At 39.3% G+C, this 21,482-nt stretch overlaps 15 non-coding genes across 15 annotated transcripts; 10 read left to right on the top strand and 5 right to left on the bottom strand.

Annotated features, from left to right (window-relative positions):
* Positions 1 to 243: 243 nt before the first annotated feature.
* On the top strand, positions 244 to 317 carry trnai-aau (transfer RNA isoleucine (anticodon AAU)). The gene has a single exon. It is a non-coding gene; the product is annotated as a tRNA-Ile (tRNA).
* A 165-nt stretch (positions 318 to 482) lies between these two features.
* On the bottom strand, positions 483 to 564 carry trnas-aga (transfer RNA serine (anticodon AGA)). Its single transcript has one exon. It is a non-coding gene; the product is annotated as a tRNA-Ser (tRNA).
* A 1,701-nt stretch (positions 565 to 2,265) lies between these two features.
* Positions 2,266 to 2,480, top strand: LOC131702260 (small nucleolar RNA U3). The gene has a single exon (XR_009309414.1). It is a non-coding gene; the product is annotated as a small nucleolar RNA U3 (small nucleolar RNA).
* Positions 2,481 to 3,594: 1,114 nt separating this feature from the next.
* Positions 3,595 to 3,676, top strand: trnal-cag (transfer RNA leucine (anticodon CAG)). Its single transcript has one exon. It is a non-coding gene; the product is annotated as a tRNA-Leu (tRNA).
* Positions 3,677 to 3,964: 288 nt separating this feature from the next.
* Positions 3,965 to 4,038, top strand: trnai-aau (transfer RNA isoleucine (anticodon AAU)). The gene has a single exon. It is a non-coding gene; the product is annotated as a tRNA-Ile (tRNA).
* A 165-nt stretch (positions 4,039 to 4,203) lies between these two features.
* On the bottom strand, positions 4,204 to 4,285 carry trnas-aga (transfer RNA serine (anticodon AGA)). The gene has a single exon. It is a non-coding gene; the product is annotated as a tRNA-Ser (tRNA).
* A 1,700-nt stretch (positions 4,286 to 5,985) lies between these two features.
* On the top strand, positions 5,986 to 6,200 carry LOC131702259 (small nucleolar RNA U3). Its single transcript, XR_009309413.1, has one exon. It is a non-coding gene; the product is annotated as a small nucleolar RNA U3 (small nucleolar RNA).
* Positions 6,201 to 7,314: 1,114 nt separating this feature from the next.
* On the top strand, positions 7,315 to 7,396 carry trnal-cag (transfer RNA leucine (anticodon CAG)). The gene has a single exon. It is a non-coding gene; the product is annotated as a tRNA-Leu (tRNA).
* Positions 7,397 to 7,684: 288 nt separating this feature from the next.
* On the top strand, positions 7,685 to 7,758 carry trnai-aau (transfer RNA isoleucine (anticodon AAU)). The gene has a single exon. It is a non-coding gene; the product is annotated as a tRNA-Ile (tRNA).
* A 165-nt stretch (positions 7,759 to 7,923) lies between these two features.
* On the bottom strand, positions 7,924 to 8,005 carry trnas-aga (transfer RNA serine (anticodon AGA)). Its single transcript has one exon. It is a non-coding gene; the product is annotated as a tRNA-Ser (tRNA).
* A 6,814-nt stretch (positions 8,006 to 14,819) lies between these two features.
* LOC131702276 (small nucleolar RNA U3) lies at positions 14,820 to 15,025 on the top strand. The gene has a single exon (XR_009309426.1). It is a non-coding gene; the product is annotated as a small nucleolar RNA U3 (small nucleolar RNA).
* A 1,105-nt stretch (positions 15,026 to 16,130) lies between these two features.
* On the bottom strand, positions 16,131 to 16,212 carry trnas-aga (transfer RNA serine (anticodon AGA)). The gene has a single exon. It is a non-coding gene; the product is annotated as a tRNA-Ser (tRNA).
* A 1,701-nt stretch (positions 16,213 to 17,913) lies between these two features.
* On the top strand, positions 17,914 to 18,128 carry LOC117424897 (small nucleolar RNA U3). Its single transcript, XR_004547952.2, has one exon. It is a non-coding gene; the product is annotated as a small nucleolar RNA U3 (small nucleolar RNA).
* A 1,464-nt stretch (positions 18,129 to 19,592) lies between these two features.
* On the top strand, positions 19,593 to 19,666 carry trnai-aau (transfer RNA isoleucine (anticodon AAU)). Its single transcript has one exon. It is a non-coding gene; the product is annotated as a tRNA-Ile (tRNA).
* A 165-nt stretch (positions 19,667 to 19,831) lies between these two features.
* On the bottom strand, positions 19,832 to 19,913 carry trnas-aga (transfer RNA serine (anticodon AGA)). Its single transcript has one exon. It is a non-coding gene; the product is annotated as a tRNA-Ser (tRNA).
* Positions 19,914 to 21,482: the final 1,569 nt, after the last annotated feature.

Here is a 21,482-nt window from a genome sequence, read left to right as displayed (position 1 = left end):
TAATTTTACATGTTTTTCTTTTTAGTATTCAAATCACAGCTTTTTAAATGAGAGAAAGTCACCGCAAGCCCGCACCTCGCCACTTTCTTCACACTGCTAAACTGCCTCATAAAGATGAGACCTCTAATTATGCCTTTCCAATACTTTGAATGTGTTATTGTTGAGTTTAACATAACATCTTGGTAATCATAATGTCCGCAGGCCTTGTTTTTCTCGGGTTTTATTAACGCGCTCCATGTGTGTGGCCGGTTAGCTCAGTTGGTTAGAGCGTGGTGCTAATAACGCCAAGGTCGCGGGTTCGATCCCCGTACGGGCCATGACTTTTCTTCTTTAAAGAAACCACAGCATTTGGAATGGTGCCAAAATGAACATTCTTTAACAAAATGAACCGGTGCGATATGAAGTAGAACCAGTAATATTTCAAATTCCTCATCTTTAAACATGTATTAGGAATGAACACATACAATTAAAAAGAAAGCTTACGTAGTCGGCAGGATTCGAACCTGCGCGGGGAAACCCCAATGGATTTCTAGTCCATCGCCTTAACCACTCGGCCACGACTACATGTTCTTACATTGGACTGTGAAATGATCCATATTATTGTCAAAAGAAGTAAAAGACACCCGCGGTAATGCTGCAGATGGCAGTATAGGCTAACATGAACCGAAGTCAAATGCCTTTGTTGAAACTCCATCGATTTATACAAGGCAAGCACACGTGGGAAATGTAAATACAATATCCTTTCTGTCAACGTTCATAATAATGAATACATCTTTATTTCAAAATACGTAACAATTTAAGTGATCTTTTCAAACCACCCATACACAAAAAACAAAGTAGATCTTGATTTCAACTGAAAAACTGACTTGCTTCATGGCTGCTGCCACAGCACTCAAGCACGTTGTGGCTAGCGTGAGCGGACTTAGCAGATAACAAGATCTACAAAATATCACATGCCAATAAAACATAACACAATTATGTTCGATTTTATAACAAAACCCCACCCCAGATGGGACTCGAACCCACTATCCCTGGCTTAGGAGGCCAGTGGCCTTAGCCATTAGGCCACTAGGGCTGACATGGGAAGCGCACATTTGGTAGTTCTAAAGAAAGTGGGAACAATAGTATCGTGGTTTCATAAATATCCAAGCCATCTTTGGTGTTCAAACAAAGCAGTTACATTGGGAAAGGGCCGTACTTATCAGTAAGTGTTTGAAATGCATGTGGGAAGATTTAAGATTGTGAAGAAGTTTTAATATGCTTCGTATTTGCGCATTGGTAACCTTACATAATTACGTTTTGATTAATGCCACTTCCTTACCTGACAGTAGTCAGGGTGACGATACAAGACCAAAGCCAATAAACCTGTTATTTTCCTGTCCTTTCATTACCATATTCTAGTGTGCTTGTTCAGAATATGCGTGAATCCTGAAAACGTCTTGCTAATATGTGAACAAAGCCAGCATTCACTTTATTGATCACCATGTGGAATAGCCGCTATTGGAACACACATGATTGTGTTAAAGATGTTAATAGACTTTCAATGTACACGTTTTAGAGCTGAACGTTTGTTGAGACAGTTCAAGCGCTGTAGCAGTGTTTACCTATTTCATGGATGTTTGCTTTTTCGTCTTACTCTGGAAAAAATAATAATAGCAATAGAAAAATGTAGGCAAAACAATTTTTGAGAACCGCATTTGGGTGAAAAATGAACAGTTTCAAAACACATTTGTAAACGCATTGGATTCTATTATGGTGTTTCCGAGCTGTTGAATGTTTCTTATTATATACAGGTTTACTGGCTTGACAGAAAGGCGATTGACAAAAAGAATGCCTCGTCCCTGCGTGGGCTTGAAACAGCAACGTTTTGGTTAAGCCGAACGCGCTCACCGATTACGTTGTTTTATTAGATAACACCCTCGGAGCCCAACAGAACACTGTATGCGTATAATTAAAATATTTACGGTTCAAATGGGAATCGTATTCATCAGATTTTAAGCACACATTTGATAGACGTCACAGTGCAAAGGAGGAAGGCAGGCAATGCAAATGAGGCAACTGGCTCGTACTTTTTAAATCATACCAAAAAATTGAACCCAATTAAGCTTTTAACCGCCTGCAGTCTGGAATGAGTTTGAAATGTTATTGTAACAACTCACTGGGCTACAGCAATTGCATTATATGAAAGTGCTCCTGTTTATTTGTCACCGGCACAGCTACCGGTGCCACTCAGAGTTGGAGGGAGACGGTCGGCCACTTGCCCATAAAACAATACTTTCAGGGATCATTTCTATAGTGATTTGCTAGCGAAATGCGTTTTGAAAGTGTTTGGGCTCGCTACTCACGAGGAAGAGTGAGAGTGTTCGTTTTTGAGCGTGAAGAAGACAGCGAGTGTTGTTTTTGACCAACTGCTCGCTGTTATTGATGACCGCTCCAGTGTTCCTTAGGGGGCTGGAGGAAGCGGACACGTTCTGAGTGGGTATCTTACCAAAACGTAAGAAAGATGAACTACAGTTGCAAAGCACTGCTGCTTTCTCGATGATTGATTAAAACTATCAAACTGACTGAAAACACGGATCGCATTAATTGCGATTGGTTTCATACCAATACGCTTACATAACAGATATTGGTTATAGACAATGTCATATACACAGAAATGAACACGGACAGTGTTTATTAAGGGCTGACTCATTGACATGTTCGAGAGATCTAGGTGTACTGGACAAATCTACTGGATTTTTTTCCATGTCGTAATTGTGCCGCCTGTGATAATGCGTTTGCGTTTTACAAGCCATACAACGAAAAAAGAGTACAGTGTCTTTCAAGTGATGACCTGTGCTTCAACGCATGTCATTTATTTGTTTTTTTTATCCTTGCCATTTGCAATATGTTGGTAAAACTACTAGACAGTGACGATTGCGCATTGATGAGCAAGCATAAAAGTTCAATTAGGAGAAAAGATATCCATTCACCACTAGCTAGACATTTCGTAGATGCCAAACATTCCATTTCAGATCTGAAATACCGCAGCATACAAAAAAATATTTCAAGTTCGAGGACGTGATAATCTCGATCAAAAACTATTACAATGTGAATCCAAATGGATCTTCTATCTCCATATGGTACAACCCGAGGGATTAAATGAAGCGCTAGGATTATCCTGTTTTCTGTGATATAATGCGCAACCATACTTGTCTTTCATAAGATCTGAAAATAAATTATAGCGCTTTGAGATTATGTCTGTTATTAGCAGATTGTTTAGAAATGTACTCAAATATGTTACAACTGTTCTGTCTACGAAATATATCTGTAACATTTATGTAATGCCTTTGTGGTTTTTTGATGAAGTTCATTTGCTAACAGACTGTTCTGATTTTGATTCAAACCGTTAAGCGATCGCTCTGTTTGCAGTATATTTTCTTTCAGTAAGAGGAGTGTCCTTGTGATTCCATACAGAATGCGACAAAACCTGTCGCCCTCCTTAATATAAACAGAAAAAGAACAAGTACACGCACACGCCAGGTGATTTACTGCAGCGTCAGACATGGGAGGTTCAGCAGTGTGCTGCAGCGTTGTGCAAAGTCGTCGGTCTAAGTCAGGATGGCCGAGCGGTCTAAGGCGCTGTGGTCAGGTCGCAGTCTCCATGGAGGCGTGGGATCGAACCCCACTTCTGACAACTGTTCTTGTTAATTTATTTCTAAAACGTCCACTGAATGCTTGGTAATTTTACATGTTTTTCTTTTTAGTATTCAAATCACAGCTTTTTAAATGAGAGAAAGTCACCGCAAGCCCGCACCTCGCCACTTTCTTCACACTGCTAAACTGCCTCATAAAGATGAGACCTCTAATTATGCCTTTCCAATACTTTGAATGTGTTATTGTTGAGTTTAACATAACATCTTGGTAATCATAATGTCCGCAGGCCTTGTTTTTCTCGGGTTTTATTAACGCGATCCATGTGTGTGGCCGGTTAGCTCAGTTGGTTAGAGCGTGGTGCTAATAACGCCAAGGTCGCGGGTTCGATCCCCGTACGGGCCATGACTTTTCTTCTTTAAAGAAACCACAGCATTTGGAATGGTGCCAAAATGAACATTCTTTAACAAAATGAACCGGTGCGATATGAAGTAGAACCAGTAATATTTCAAATTCCTCATCTTTAAACATGTATTAGGAATGAACACATACAATTAAAAAGAAAGCTTACGTAGTCGGCAGGATTCGAACCTGCGCGGGGAAACCCCAATGGATTTCTAGTCCATCGACTTAACCACTCGGCCACGACTACATGTTCTTACATTGGACTGTGAAATGATCCATATTATTGTCAAAAGAAGTAAAAGACACCCGCGGTAATGCTGCAGATGGCAGTATAGGCTAACATGAACCGAAGTCAAATGCCTTTGTTGAAACTCCATCGATTTATACAAGGCAAGCACACGTGGGAAATGTAAATACAATATCCTTTCTGTCAACGTTCATAATAATGAATACATCTTTATTTCAAAATACGTAACAATTTAAGTGATCTTTTCAAACCACCCATACACAAAAAAAAAGTAGATCTTGATTTCAACTGAAAAACTGACTTGCTTCATGGCTGCTGCCACAGCACTCAAGCACGTTGTGGCTAGCGTGAGCGGACTTAGCAGATAACAAGATCTACAAAATATCACATGCCAATAAAACATAACACAATTATGTTCGATTTTATAACAAAACCCCACCCCAGATGGGACTCGAACCCACTATCCCTGGCTTAGGAGGCCAGTGGCCTTAGCCATTAGGCCACTAGGGCTGACATGGGAAGCGCACATTTGGTAGTTCTAAAGAAAGTGGGAACAATAGTATCGTGGTTTCATAAATATCCAAGCCATCTTTGGTGTTCAAACAAAGCAGTTACATTGGGAAAGGGCCGTACTTATCAGTAAGTGTTTGAAATGCATGTGGGAAGATTTAAGATTGTGAAGAAGTTTTAATATGCTTCGTATTTGCGCATTGGTAACCTTACATAATTACGTTTTGATTAATGCCACTTCCTTACCTGACAGTAGTCAGGGTGACGATACAAGACCAAAGCCAATAAACCTGTTATTTTCCTGTCCTTTCATTACCATATTCTAGTGTGCTTGTTCAGAATATGCGTGAATCCTGAAAACGTCTTGCTAATATGTGAACAAAGCCAGCATTCACTTTATTGATCACCATGTGGAATAGCCGCTATTGGAACACACATGATTGTGTTAAAGATGTTAATAGACTTTCAATGTACACGTTTTAGAGCTGAACGTTTGTTGAGACAGTTCAAGCGCTGTAGCAGTGTTTACCTATTTCATGGATGTTTGCTTTTTCGTCTTACTCTGGAAAAAATAATAATAGCAATAGAAAAATGTAGGCAAAACAATTTTTGAGAACCGCATTTGGGTGAAAAATGAACAGTTTCAAAACACATTTGTAAACGCATTGGATTCTATTATGGTGTTTCCGAGCTGTTGAATGTTTCTTATTATATACAGGTTTACTGGCTTGACAGAAAGGCGATTGACAAAAAGAATGCCTCGTCCCTGCGTGGGCCTGAAACAGCAACGTTTTGGTTAAGCCGAACGCGCTCACCGATTACGTTGTTTTATTAGATAACACCCTCGGAGCCCAACAGAACACTGTATGCGTATAATTAAAATATTTACGGTTCAAATGGGAATCGTATTCATCAGATTTTAAGCACACATTTGATAGACGTCACAGTGCAAAGGAGGAAGGCAGGCAATGCAAATGAGGCAACTGGCTCGTACTTTTTAAATCATACCAAAAAATTGAACCCAATTAAGCTTTTAACCGCCTGCAGTCTGGAATGAGTTTGAAATGTTATTGTAACAACTCACTGGGCTACAGCAATTGCATTATATGAAAGTGCTCCTGTTTATTTGTCACCGGCACAGCTACCGGTGCCACTCAGAGTTGGAGGGAGACGGTCGGCCACTTGCCCATAAAACAATACTTTCAGGGATCATTTCTATAGTGATTTGCTAGCGAAATGCGTTTTGAAAGTGTTTGGGCTCGCTACTCACGAGGAAGAGTGAGAGTGTTCGTTTTTGAGCGTGAAGAAGACAGCGAGTGTTGTTTTTGACCAACTGCTCGCTGTTATTGATGACCGCTCCAGTGTTCCTTAGGGGGCTGGAGGAAGCGGACACGTTCTGAGTGGGTATCTTACCAAAACGTAAGAAAGATGAACTACAGTTGCAAAGCACTGCTGCTTTCTCGATGATTGATTAAAACTATCAAACTGACTGAAAACACGGATCGCATTAATTGCGATTGGTTTCATACCAATACGCTTACATAACAGATATTGGTTATAGACAATGTCATATACACAGAAATGAACACGGACAGTGTTTATTAAGGGCTGACTCATTGACATGTTCGAGAGATCTAGGTGTACTGGACAAATCTACTGGATTTTTTTCCATGTCGTAATTGTGCCGCCTGTGATAATGCGTTTGCGTTTTACAAGCCATACAACGAAAAAAGAGTACAGTGTCTTTCAAGTGATGACCTGTGCTTCAACGCATGTCATTTATTTGTTTTTGTTATCCTTGCCATTTGCAATATGTTGGTAAAACTACTAGACAGTGACGATTGCGCATTGATGAGCAAGCATAAAAGTTCAATTAGGAGAAAAGATATCCATTCACCACTAGCTAGACATTTCGTAGATGCCAAACATTCCATTTCAGATCTGAAATACCGCAGCATACAAAAAAATATTTCAAGTTCGAGGACGTGATAATCTCGATCAAAAACTATTACAATGTGAATCCAAATGGATCTTCTATCTCCATATGGTACAACCCGAGGGATTAAATGAAGCGCTAGGATTATCCTGTTTTCTGTGATATAATGCGCAACCATACTTGTCTTTCATAAGATCTGAAAATAAATTATAGCGCTTTGAGATTATGTCTGTTATTAGCAGATTGTTTAGAAATGTACTCAAATATGTTACAACTGTTCTGTCTACGAAATATATCTGTAACATTTATGTAATGCCTTTGTGGTTTTTTGATGAAGTTCATTTGCTAACAGACTGTTCTGATTTTGATTCAAACCGTTAAGCGATCGCTCTGTTTGCAGTATATTTTCTTTCAGTAAGAGGAGTGTCCTTGTGATTCCATACAGAATGCGACAAAACCTGTCGCCCTCCTTAATATAAACAGAAAAAGAACAAGTACACGCACACGCCAGGTGATTTACTGCAGCGTCAGACATGGGAGGTTCAGCAGTGTGCTGCAGCGTTGTGCAAAGTCGTCGGTCTAAGTCAGGATGGCCGAGCGGTCTAAGGCGCTGTGGTCAGGTCGCAGTCTCCATGGAGGCGTGGGATCGAACCCCACTTCTGACAACTGTTCTTGTTAATTTATTTCTAAAACGTCCACTGAATGCTTGGTAATTTTACATGTTTTTCTTTTTAGTATTCAAATCACAGCTTTTTAAATGAGAGAAAGTCACCGCAAGCCCGCACCTCGCCACTTTCTTCACACTGCTAAACTGCCTCATAAAGATGAGACCTCTAATTATGCCTTTCCAATACTTTGAATGTGTTATTGTTGAGTTTAACATAACATCTTGGTAATCATAATGTCCGCAGGCCTTGTTTTTCTCGGGTTTTATTAACGCGATCCATGTGTGTGGCTGGTTAGCTCAGTTGGTTAGAGCGTGGTGCTAATAACGCCAAGGTCGCGGGTTCGATCCCCGTACGGGCCATGACTTTTCTTCTTTAAAGAAACCACAGCATTTGGAATGGTGCCAAAATGAACATTCTTTAACAAAATGAACCGGTGCGATATGAAGTAGAACCAGTAATATTTCAGATTCCTCATCTTTAAACATGTATTAGGAATGAACACATACAATTAAAAAGAAAGCTTACGTAGTCGGCAGGATTCGAACCTGCGCGGGGAAACCCCAATGGATTTCTAGTCCATCGCCTTAACCACTCGGCCACGACTACATGTTCTTACATTGGACTGTGAAATGATCCATATTATTGTCAAAAGAAGTAAACGACACCCGCGGTAATGCTGCAGATGGCAGTATAGGCTAACATGAACCGAAGTCAAATGCCTTTGTTGAAACTCCATCGATTTATACAAGGCAAGCACACGTGGGAAATGTAAATACAATATCCTTTCTGTCAACGTTCATAATAATGAATACATCTTTATTTCAAAATACGTAACAATTTAAGTGATCTTTTCAAACCACCCATACACAAAAAACAAAGTAGATCTTTATTTCAACTGAAAAACTGACTTGCTTCATGGCTGCTGCCACAGCACTCAAGCACGTTGTGGCTAGCGTGAGCGGACTTAACAGATAACAAGATCTACAAAATATCACATGCCAATAAAACATAACACAATTATGTTCGATTTTATAACAAAACCCCACCCAAGATGGGACTCGAACCCACTATCCCTGGCTTAGGAGGCCAGTGGCCTTAGCCATTAGGCCACTAGGGCTGACATGGGAAGCGCACATTTGGTAGTTCTAAAGAAAGTGGGAACAATAGTATCGTGGTTTCATAAATATCCAAGCCATCTTTGGTGTTCAAACAAAGCAGTTACATTGGGAAAGGGCCGTACTTATCAGTAAGTGTTTGAAATGCATGTGGGAAGATTTAAGATTGTGAAGAAGTTTTAATATGCTTCGTATTTGCGCATTGGTAACCTTACATAATTACGTTTTGATTAATGCCACTTCCTTACCTGACAGTAGTCAGGGTGACGATACAAGACCAGAGCCAATAAACCTGTTATTTTCCTGTCCTTTCATTACCATATTCTAGTGTGCTTGTTCAGAATATGCGTGAATCCTGAAAACGTATTGCTAATATGTGAACAAAGCCAGCATTCACTTTATTGATCACCATGTGGAATAGCCGCTATTGGAACACACATGATTGTGTTAAAGATGTTAATAGACTTTCAATGTACACGTTTTAGAGCTGAACGTTTGTTGAGACAGTTCAAGCGCTGTAGCAGTGTTTACCTATTTCATGGATGTTTGCTTTTTCGTCTTACTCTGGAAAAAATAATAATAGCAATAGAAAAATGTAGGCAAAACAATTTTTGAGAACCGCATTTGGGTGAAAAATGAACAGTTTCAAAACACATTTGTAAAGGCATTGGATTCTATTATGGTGTTTCCGAGCTGTTGAATGTTTCTTATTATATACAGGTTTACTGGCTTGACAGAAAGGCGATTGACAAAAAAGAATGCCTCGTCCCTGCGTGGGCTTGAAACAGCAACGTTTTGGTTAAGCCGAACGCGCTCACTGATTACGTTGTTTTATTAGATAACACCCTCGGAGCCCAACAGAACACTGTATGCGTATAATTAAAATATTTACGGTTCAAATGGGAATCGTATTCATCAGATTTTAAGCACACATTTGATAGACGTCACAGTGCAAAGGAGGAAGGCAGGCAATGCAAATGAGGCAACTGGCTCGTACTTTTTAAATCATACCAAAAAATTGAACCCAATTAAGCTTTTAACCACCTGCAGTCTGGAATGAGTTTGAAATGTTATTGTAACAACTCACTGGGCTACAGCAATTGCATTATATGAAAGTGCTCCTGTTTATTTGTCACCGGCACAGCTACCGGTGCCACTCAGAGTTGGAGGGAGACGGTCGGCCACTTGCCCATCAAACAATACTTTCAGGGATCATTTCTGCAGTTTGTTTTCAACAGAATTGCTGAACTATCTAGAGAGTATAAAGCATTCCTGCTTCGGAGGAAGTCTTCTGCCGGGATTTGGAGGGGCTTTCTTCAGGAGCTGTGGGGATGCCGATGCAACCAGGTGTGCGGAGGCACAATGTAATTCGTTTTACATTGTGCGGCAAAATTGAAGAGAATTACCTAACTAGAATTGACTTCAGTAGAAAGATTATCCAGAAAATGTTGGAGACTTCACCAAAAGACCTGAACTCTTTAATCAAGAGACCTGGAACTGAGGCAAGCTTTGATGTAAGTTTTGTAAATTCTGAAAAAATGGAAAAGTTTTTACAAAGATATAGAATGAGAAAGAATGAACTTCCTCTGAAACATTTTTTGGTTGAACCTCTGTCTGACCGGGAGATTAAAGTTGTGACTATACAGTTTTATAATGAGTCTGTTCATGAATATGACGTGGAAACATGGCTTAAGAGATACTGCAAAGTTACTTCATCTTGCCGCAAAGTTGTGGACAGAGATGGCGTGTGGAATGGAGCACGTCAGTGGCTCATTCAACTGTTTAAGGATCCAGAGGGGATTGGTGGGGTGCGTCACCTTCCCAGTAATGTAACTTTGGGGGCAGCTCGTGGGTTTGTTGTATACAATGGGATGCCGAAGCTGTGTCGTAACTGTGGACAACTGGGACACCTGGCTGTGAGTTGTTCTGTAACTAAATGCAAGAACTGTGGAGGGCCGCATGTAACTGCTCTCTGCCATGAGGAGAAACACTGCAATCTGTGTGGGGAAGAGGGCCATGTTTTCAAAACTTGCCCAGAGTTGTATACCAATATAGTTAAAGGACAGAGAGTAACACAACAGCAGGATGTTGAAAGGGAGGAGGAAGCCAGCAAAGAGAGAACAGAGGAACAGCAGGATGAAGACAGGAGTCTTAAAGAGGACCTGTATAGCTCAGAGTTTTCGGATAATGAGCCAGAGATAATGAAATGGAGATAATACAGCTGACTGGTAAACGGAAGCCTGAAGAACAGGCTGTGGCTAAAACAAAAAAGAAAGTCTGGGGGGTTAATATTGCCCCTGATGTTGTGCACGATCAGGAAAGAGAGCATTTACTTGCACATATTGGGAAGCAAGAAAAGTGCCTGGCTGTGATTAGTAGTCCAGACACTCCAACTCGGGGGCTGGAAATTGAAAGAACTGATTTCCAGGGCTCTACATTTCTGGAGGAGGGAGATGTGCAGACATTCTCTGCTGTGTCTGTATTTTTGAAACCAGCAGTTGTAGCAGAGGGTGAGTCAGATAACAATGAAAAGGTGGCTACCATAGGCAAAGACAAAGACAAGATGGCTGCCACAAACAAAGACAAAGACAAGATGGCTGCCACAAACAAAGACAAAGACAAACACAAGATGGCTGCCACAAACAAAGACAAAGACAAAGACAAAGACAAGATGGCTGCCACAAACAAAGACAAAGATAAAGGAGTTGATAACAATACAATCAACGACAAGGATAATATTGAGAACACAAGAGGAGACTATCAGTGGCATAACGTGGGAGAGAAAAAGAAGGGGGGAAAAAAAGGGACAAACAAATGATTAAGTTTGTTTTTTTTTCTGTCATTCTTGTTTATACAATGATGCTATTGAATTTATGTTCTGTAAATGTTAGAGGTATTAAAGGGACTGATAAGAGAAAGAGTGTTTTTGGTTACCTTAAATCTATCAGTGCCGATATTATATTTTTACAAGAGTGCAGTATTTCCTTTTCAAATGATTATGCAAATTTAAAGAAGGAATGGAATGTTGGGATATCTGTGTGGGCGGGATCAAATGTAGAAAAGGCTGCAGGGTTGGGGATTCTGTTTAAAAACCCTCATATTGAAGTTAAATCTGTTTCTGATATAATTCCAGGGCGTTTGTTAGCAGTTGATATAAAGTATCATGAAACAGAAATTCGTTTAGTGAATATTTATGGGGCTCAAACGTGTGCAGAGAGGGAACATATTTTTGAACACTTAAGATTGCTTTTAGTGAGCAACAAAACTCTAATAGTGGCGGGAGATTTTAATTGTGGATTGTTACCTGCTGATAAAAGGAAGCGGAATTTAGATGAATCAGGAAAATTGTTAAAAATAATAGTGAAAGATGCTCACTTGAAGGATGCAGCAAAATGCTTTTGCCCATTAGACCCTGGTTTTACATGGTTCAATAATGCACAGTCCTCCTTTTCTAGAATAGATTTTTGTTTCGTTTCACAGTTTTTAAATGTGAAAAATTTTGAATTGGAAACTGTTTTTTTTTCAGACCACAAGAGTTTGGTGGTATCTGTTGAACTGGTTAACAATTTTGAATATGGAAGAGGTTCTTGGAAATTTAATTGTGCATTATTACAGAATCAGGATTTGGTTCAGGCTTTTAAAAAAAGGTAAACAGAGTGGAAAGAGTTGAAAGTGTGTTTTGATTCGGTGTGTGAATGGTGGGAAATGATCAAGAGTAGGACAAAAGGCTATTTTATATCACTAGGAAGGAGGAGGGCAGAGGAAAGGAAAAATAAATATGTTAAGTTACAAAAAAGATTACAAAACTTGTTTGGGTTGCAGAGTCAGGGGTTTGATTTCCAGGAGGAAATAAGAGATATTAAGGAGAAACTGTACAAGATGTTTTTAGAAATGGAAAAAAAGGTTATGTTTAGGGCTAGAGTCAAGTACATGGAAGAAAACGAGACTTGTAGTAGGTTTTTCTTTAAAGTAATGTTTAGGAAGAAGAGTTGTCTACAAGGCTTGAGAACTGAGAATGGGGGAGTTCTGAAAGGGAAAGATGAAATGTTAAAAATTGCAGAGGAGTTTTATAAATCTCTTTATGAAAAGAGAGAAACAGATCCTGTAATACAAGATTTGTTTCTTAAAAGTCTGGAAACCAAGGTAACATTAGAAGAGAATAATGATTTGTTGAGGGATATACATTTGGATGAGATTAAAGAAGCATGCTTTTCTTTTAAAACAGGTAAGACTCCTGGATCAGATGGGTTGCCCATAGAATTTTATTGCACCTTTTGGGAAGTGATTAAAGAAGATTTATTAGAAGTTTTCAATGAATGTTTGAGCAGTGGACTAATGAGCGATTCTATGAGGGAAGGGCTGATAACTCTCCTATTTAAAAATAAAGGGGAAAAAGAGGAGCTGAAAAACTGGAGGCCTATTAGTCTCCTCAATTGTGACTATAAGATCTTGTCCAAGATAATAATGTTTAGGTTTCAAAATATAACGGCAAAATTAATTGATCCTGACCAAGTATGTGGTGTTCCAGGAAGAGCTATTGCTGAGAATTTAGTATTGATTAGAGATGCATGTATCTATGCAAAGGAGAGAGATTCGCCTTTATGTTTAATTAATCTTGACCAAGAAAAGGCCTATGATCGGGTTGATCATTGTTTTATGTTTAAAGTTTTGGAGTACATGGGTTTGGATCAAAGATTTATTAGATGGGTGAAGATGCTGTACAGAGGCATCAGTAGTAAAGTGATTGTTAATGGATTTATGTTTGCTGGTTTTGAGGTGAAGTCAGGGGTGAGACAGGGGTGTCCTTTGTCACCCCTGTTATATATTTATTGTTTAGAACCTGCACTTTTACGAATTAGAAAGAATACACAGATTGAGGGGGTGGTAATTCCTGGCTCTGATCATCAGGAGGTTAAAGCCTTAGCATACATGGATGATGTGACATTGATGTGTAAAGACTTCTACTCTATTCAGGAAGCTTTGAAAATTATGGTTTTATATGGGAAAGCTTCTGGTTCGAAAATTAATAAAGAGAAAAGTGAGGCTTTTTGTATGGGGGAGTGGGAGGAGAGAGATGAAATTAAGAAAATGTTAAAATTGAAGAATGATTACATTAAAGTTTTAGGCATGATTTTTGATAAAAAATCTGAGTGGGGTAAGGAATTGGGTGGAGGTGATGAGTAAAGTGAGAAAGAAAATCACTTTCTGGAATCCCAGAAAGTTGTCAATGGAAGGTAAAATTTTAATAATTAAAGTGGTGTTTATGTCAATGCTCTTATATGTAGCAAAGGTTTTTCCTCCGGATAGAGCATGTTGCAAATCGATTAATAGGGAGCTGTTTATTTTCTTTTGGGGGGGGGAGAATGGAAAAGGTGAAAAGGGAAACTGTAATGTTGGAAAAGAAAAATGGAGGGAAAGGTTTTCCTAATGTCATTTTTTATTTGTATGCAAATTTTGTCTGTTTTCTAATTAACACAATTCTTCAGATGAATAAGAAATGCAGTTTCTTTGCCAGGTATTTTTTTGGACATTTTGTAAGAAAGATGGGATTAATTTATATAAATTTGACAGTGCCCTACAGTTGGATGATGCCTTTTGTATACAAGAAGGCTTCACGGTTTATTTTAGAATATGATCTGATGGATTGGCCAAAAGCAAAGTGGAAACCTAGAGATTTGCAGAAAAAGAAACTGGCAAATGATAAATTAATCAAAGTTAATTTTCAATGTGCAAACGTGTCAACAGTTGTGTGGAGAAATGTAGGATATCCTGGCTTATCTAATACTCAGAAGGATATAGCTTGGCTATCTGTACATGCACGCTTACCTTGTCGGCAGCTTATGTACAAAAGACAAATGGCAATGACAGATACATGTGTCAGATCTGATTGTAAAGAAACTGAGTCGGTTGAACATGTCTTTTGTAACTGTAAGTTTGCTAAACGATGTTGGAGGAGGTTAAAAGTGCTTCTGAAAAAATTTATCAAAACAAATGAATTGACATGTAATGTGATTATGTATGGGCCAAGAGGGGATTTAAAAACAGATAATTGGAAGAAGGCATGGCTGATCATCAACAGTGCCAAAGAAGCTTTGTGGTTGTTGAGAAACATGAATCTGTATAATAAAACAAAAAATCAAGCAACAGAAATTGATTTTTGTAAAATTGTTTTTGGTAGAGTGAAAGATTATATATGGATGGATATTAAGAACTTGGGAAGAAACAATGCAATGAAAAACTGGAAAATTAATTCAATGACAGATTTATTTTTGTAAAATGTATGTTTTGGTGATGTGATTATGTAATGGATTTTCTAATAAACTTTTATATAAAGCTAGCGAAATGCGTTTTGAAAGTGTTTGGGCTCGCTACCCACGAGGAAGAGTGAGAGTGTTCGTTTTTGAGCGTGAAGAAGACAGCGAGTGTTGTTTTTGACCAACTGCTCGCTGTTATTGATGACCGCTCCAGTGTTCCTTAGGGGGCTGGAGGAAGCGGACACGTTCTGAGTGGGTATCTTACCAAAACGTAAGAAAGATGAACTACAGTTGCAAAGCACTGCTGCTTTTTCGATGATTGATTAAAACTATCAAACTGACTGAAAACACGGATCGCATTAATTGCGATTGGTTTCATACCAATACGCTTACATAACATATATTGGTTATAGACAATGTCATATACACAGAAATGAACACGGACAGTGTTTATTAAGGACTGACTCATTTACATGTTCGAGAGATCTAGGTGTACTGGACAAATCTACTGGATTTTTTTCCATGTCGTAATTGTGCCGCCTGTGATAATGCGTTTGCGTTTTACAAGCCATACAACGAAAAAAGAGTACAGTGTCTTACAAGTGATGACCTGTGCTTCAACGCATGTCATTTATTTGTTTTTTTGTCCTTGCCATTTGCAATATGTTGGTAAAACTACTAGACAGTGACGATTGCGCATTGATGAGCAAGCATAAAAGTTCAATTAGGAGAAAAGATATCCATTCACCACTAGCTAGACATTTCGTAGATGCCAAACATTCCATTTCAGATCTGAAATACCGCAGCATACAAAAAAATATTTCAAGCTCGAGGACGTGATAATCTCGATCAAAAACTATTACAATGTGAATCCAAATGGATCTTCTATCTCCATATGGTACAACCCGAGGGATTAAATGAAGCGCTAGGATTATCCTGTTTTCTGTGATATAATGCGCAACCATACTTGTCTTTCATAAGATCTGAAAATAAATTATAGCGCTTTGAGATTATGTCTGTTATTAGCAGATTTTTAGAAATGTACTCAAATATGTTACAACTGTTCTGTCTACGAAATATATCTGTAACATTTATGTAATGCCTTTGTGGTTTTTTGATGAAGTTCATTTGCTAACAGACTGTTCTGATTTTGATTCAAACCGTGAAGCGATCGCTCTGTTTGCAGTATATTTTCTTTCAGTAAGAGGAGTGTCCTTGTGATTCCATACAGAATGCGACAAAACCTGTCGCCCTCCTTAATATAAACAGAAAAAGAACAAGTACACGCACACGCCAGGTGATTTACTGATTTACTTTAAACATGTATTAGGAATGAACACATACAAATAAAAAGAAAGCTTACGTAGTCGGCAGGATTCGAACCTGCGCGGGGAAACCCCAATGGATTTCTAGTCCATCGCCTTAACCACTCGGCCACGACTACATGTTCTTACATTGGACTGTGAAATGATCCATATTATTGTCAAAAGAAGTAAACGACACCCGCGGTAATGCTGCAGATGGCAGTATAGGCTAACATGAACCGAAGTCAAATGCCTTTGTTGAAACTCCATCGATTTATACAAGGCAAGCACACGTGGGAAATGTAAATACAATATCCTTTCTGTCAACGTTCATAATAATGAATACATCTTTATTTCAAAATACGTAACAATTTAAGTGATCTGTTCAAACCACCCATACACAAAAAACAAAGTAGATCTTGATTTCAACTGAAAAACTGACTTGCTTCATGGCTGCTGCCACAGCACTCAAGCACGTTGTGGCTAGCGTGAGCGGACTTAGCAGATAACAAGATCTACAAAATATCACATGCCAATAAAACATAACACAATTATGTTCGATTTTATAACAAAACCCTACCTCAGATGGGACTCGAACCCACTATCCCTGGCTTAGGAGGCCAGTGGCCTTAGCCATTAGGCCACTAGGGCTGACATGGGAAGCGCACATTTGGTAGTTCTAAAGAAAGTGGGAACAATAGTATTGTGGTTTCATAAATATCCAAGCCATCTTTGGTGTTCAAACAAAGCAGTTACATTGGGAAAGGGCCGTACTTATCAGTAAGTGTTTGAAATGCATGTGGGAAGATTTAAGATTGTGAAGAAGTTTTAATATGCTTCGTATTTGCGCATTGGTAACCTTACATAATTACGTTTTGATTAATGCCACTTCCTTACCTGACAGTAGTCAGGGTGACGATACAAGACCAGAGCCAATAAACCTGTTATTTTCCTGTCCTTTCATTACCATATTCTAGTGTGCTTGTTCAGAATATGCGTGAATCCTGAAAACGTCTTGCTAATATGTGAACAAAGCCAGCATTCACTTTATTGATCACCATGTGGAATAGCCGCTATTGGAACACACATGATTGTGTTAAAGATGTTAATAGACTTTCAATGTACACGTTTTAGAGCTGAACGTTTGTTGAGACAGTTCAAGCGCTGTAGCAGTGTTTACCTATTTCATGGATGTTTGCTTTTTCGTCTTACTCTGGAAAAAATAATAATAGCAATAGAAAAATGTAGGCAAAACAATTTTTGAGAACCGCATTTGGGTGAAAAATGAACAGTTTCAAAACACATTTGTAAAGGCATTGGATTCTATTATGGTGTTTCCGAGCTGTTGAACGTTTCTTATTATATACAGGTTTACTGGCTTGACAGAAAGGCGATTGACAAAAAGAATGCCTCGTCCCTGCGTGGGCTTGAAACAGCAACGTTTTGGTTAAGCCGAACGCGCTCACCGATTACGTTGTTTTATTAGATAACACCCTCGGAGCCCAACAGAACACTGTATGCGTATAATTAAAATATTTACGGTTCAAATGGGAATCGTATTCATCAGATTTTAAGCACACATTTGATAGACGCCACAGTGCAAAGGAGGAAGGCAGGCAATGCAAATGAGGCAACTGGCTCGTACTTTTTAAATCATACGAGAAACTTGAACCCAATTAAGCTTTTAACCGCCTGCAGTCTGGAATGAGTTTGAAATGTTATTGTAACAACTCACTGGGCTACAGCAATTGCATTATATGAAATTGCTCCTGTTTATTTGTCACCGGCACAGCTACCGGTGCCACTCAGAGTTGGAGGGAGACGGTCGGCCATTTGCCCATAAAACAATACTTTCAGGGATCATTTCTATAGTGATTTGCTAGCGAAATGCGTTTTGAAAGTGTTTGGGCTCGCTACCCACGAGGAAGAGTGAGAGTGTTCGTTTTTGAGCGTGAAGAAGACAGCGAGTGTTGTTTTTGGCCAACTGCTCGCTGTTATTGATGACCGCTCCAGAGTTCCTTAGGGGGCTGGAGGAAGCGGACACGTTCTGAGTGGGTATCTTACCAAAACGTAAGAAAGATTAAGTTGCAAAGCACTGCTGCTTTTTCGATGATTGATTAAAACTATCAAACTGTCAGAAAACACGGATCGCATTAATTGCGATTGGTTTCATACCAATACGCTTACATAACAGATATTGGTTATAGACAATGTCATATACACAGAAATGAACACGGGCTGACTCATTTACATGTTCGAGAGATCTAGGTGTACTGGACAAATCTACTGGATTTTTTTTCCATGTCGTAATTGTGCCGCCTGTGATAATGCGTTTGCGTTTTACAAGCCATACAACGAAAAAAGAGTACAGTGTCTTACAAGTGATGACCTGTGCTTCAACGCATGTCATTTATTTGATTTTTTGTCCTTGCCATTTGCAATATGTTGGTAAAACTACTAGACAGTAACGATTGCGCATTGATGAGCAAGCATAAAAGTTCAATTAGGAGAAAAGATATCCATTCACCACTACCTAGACATTTCGTAGATGCCAAACATTCCATTTCAGATCTGAAATACCGCGGCATACAAAAAAAAAATTTCAAGCTCGAGGACGTGATAATCTCGATCAAAAACTATTACAATGTGAATCCAAATGGATCTTCTATCTCCGTACTGTACAACCCGAAGATTTAAATGAAGCGATAGGATTATCCTGTTTTCTGTGATATAATGCGCAACCATACTTGTCTTTCATAAAACCTAAAATTAAATTATAGCGCTTTGAGATTATGTCTGTTATTAGCAGATTGTTTAGAAAAGTACTCAAATATGTTACAACTGTTCTGTCTACGAAATATATCTGTAACATTTATGTAATGCCTTTGTGGTTTTTTGATGAAGTTCATTTGCTAACAGACTGTTCTGATTTTGATTCAAACCGTGAAGCGATCGCTCTGTTTGCAGTATATTTTCTTTCAGTAAGAGGAGTGTCCTTGTGATTCCATACAGAATGCGACAAAACCTGTCGCCCTCCTTAATATAAACAGAAAAAGAACAAGTACACACACACGCCAGGTGATTTACTGCAGCGTCAGACATGGGAGGTTCAGCAGTGTGCTGCTTCGTTGTGCAAAGTCGTCGGTGTAAGTCAGGATGGCCGAGCGGTCTAAGGCGCTGTGGTCAGGTCGCAGTCTCCATGGAGGCGTGGATTCGAACCCCACTTCTGACAACTGTTCTTGTTAATTTATTTCTAAAACGTCCACCGAATGCTTGGTAATTTTACATGTTTTTCTTTTTAGTATTCAAATCACAGCTTTTTAAATGAGAGAAAGTCACCGCAAGCCCGCACCTCGCCACTTTCTTCACACTGCTAAACTGCCTCATAAAGATGAGACCTCTAATTATGCCTTTCCAATACTTTGAATGTGTTATTGTTGAGTTTAACATAACATCTTGGTAATCATAATGTCCGCAGGCCTTGTTTTTCTCGGGTTTTATTAACGCGCTCCATGTGTGTGGCCGGTTAGCTCAGTTGGTTAGAGCGTGGTGCTAATAACGCCAAGGTCGCGGGTTCGATCCCCGTACGGGCCATGACTTTTCTTCTTTAAAGAAACCACAGCATTTGGAATGGTGCCAAAATGAACATTCTTTAACAAAATGAACCGGTGCGATATGAATTAGTACCAGTAATATTTCAGATTCCTCATCTTTAAACATGTATTAGGAATGAACACATACAATTAAACAGAAAGCTTACGTAGTCGGCAGGATTCAAACCTGTGCGGGGTAACCCCAATGGATTTCTAGTCCATCGTCTTAACCACTCGGCCACAACTACATGTTCTTACATTGGACTGAGAAATGATCCATATTATTGTCAAAAGAAGTAAACGACACCCGCGGTAATGCTGCAGATGGCAGTATAGGCTAACATGAACCGAAGTCAAATGCCTTTGTTGAAACTCCATCGATTTATACAAGGCAAGCACACGTGGGAAATGTAAATACAATATCCTTTCTGTCAACGTTCATAATAATGAATACATCTTTATTTCAAAATACGTAGCAATTTAAGTGATCTTTTCAAACCACCCATACACAAAAAACAAAGTAGATCTTTATTTCAACTGAAAAACTGACTTGCTTCATGGCTGCTGCCACAGCACTCAAGCACGTTGTGGCTAGCGTGAGCGGACTTAGCAGATACAAGATCTACAAAATATCACATGCCAATAAAACATAACAAAATTGTGTTCGTTTTTATAACAACACCCCAACCTAGATGGGACTCGAACCCACTATCCTTGGCTCAGGAGGCCAGTGGCCTTAACCATTAGGCCACTAGGGCTGACATGGGAAACGCACATTTGGTAGTACTAAAGAAAGTGGGAACAATAGGATCGTGGTTTAATAAATATCCAAGCCATCGTCGGTGTCCAAACAAAGCAGTTACATTGGGATAGGGCCGTACTTATCAGTAAGTGTTTGAAATGCATGTGGGAAGATTTAAGATTGTGAAGAAGTTTTAATATGCTTCGTATTTGCGCATTGGTAACCTAGTCAGGGTGACGATACAAGACCAGAGCCAATAAACCTGTTATTTTCCTGTCCTTTCATTACCATATTCTAGTGTGCTTGTTCAGAATATGCGTGAATCCTGAAAACGTCTTGCTAATATGTGAACAAAGCCAGCATTCACTTTATTGATCACCATGTGGAATAGCCGCTATTGGAACACACATGATTGTGTTAAAGATGTTAATTGACTTTCAATGTACACGTTTTCGAGCTAAACGTTTGTTGAGACAGTTCAAGCGCTGTAGCAGTGTTTACCTATTTCATGGATGTCTGCCTGTTCGTCTTACTCTGGAAAAAAATAATAATAGCAATAGAAAAAAGTAGGCAAAACAATTTTTGAGAACCGCATTTGTTTGAAAAATGAACAGTTTCAAAACACATTTGTAAAGGCATTGGATTCTATTATGGTGTTTCCGAGCTTTTGAACGTTTCTCATTATATACAGGTTTACTGGCTTGACAGAAAGGCGATTGACGAAAAGAATGCCTCGTCCCTGCGTGGGCTTGAAACAGCAACATTTTGGTTAAGCCGAACGCTCTCACCGATTACGTTGTTTTATTAGATAACACCCTCGGAGCCCAACAGAATGATAGGTTGCGGATGCAACCCTGGTTCCCTGAAAGAGAAAATAACGATCAAGGTATGGGATATTGCCATCAGGCAGTAGGGATTGGCTGAGCTTTATAGCAAAGCTGCCGATAGGCCTCCGCGCGAGCTGCCGAGTAAGCCCACCCCCCTGGGAGCTTACTACACGCAACGCGCGGAGAGTCACTTCCTCTTTTGCTCTTCAGGCCGTGAAGGCTTCCGGAGCTACCTCACGGCTTGATGG

The sequence above is a fragment of the Acipenser ruthenus genome, chromosome 29 (genome assembly GCF_902713425.1).
Source record: "Acipenser ruthenus chromosome 29, fAciRut3.2 maternal haplotype, whole genome shotgun sequence".
NCBI lineage: Eukaryota > Metazoa > Chordata > Actinopteri > Acipenseriformes > Acipenseridae > Acipenser > Acipenser ruthenus.
Note: the sequence above shows the minus strand (reverse complement) of the source record. Positions and strands in the feature narration are given on the sequence as shown.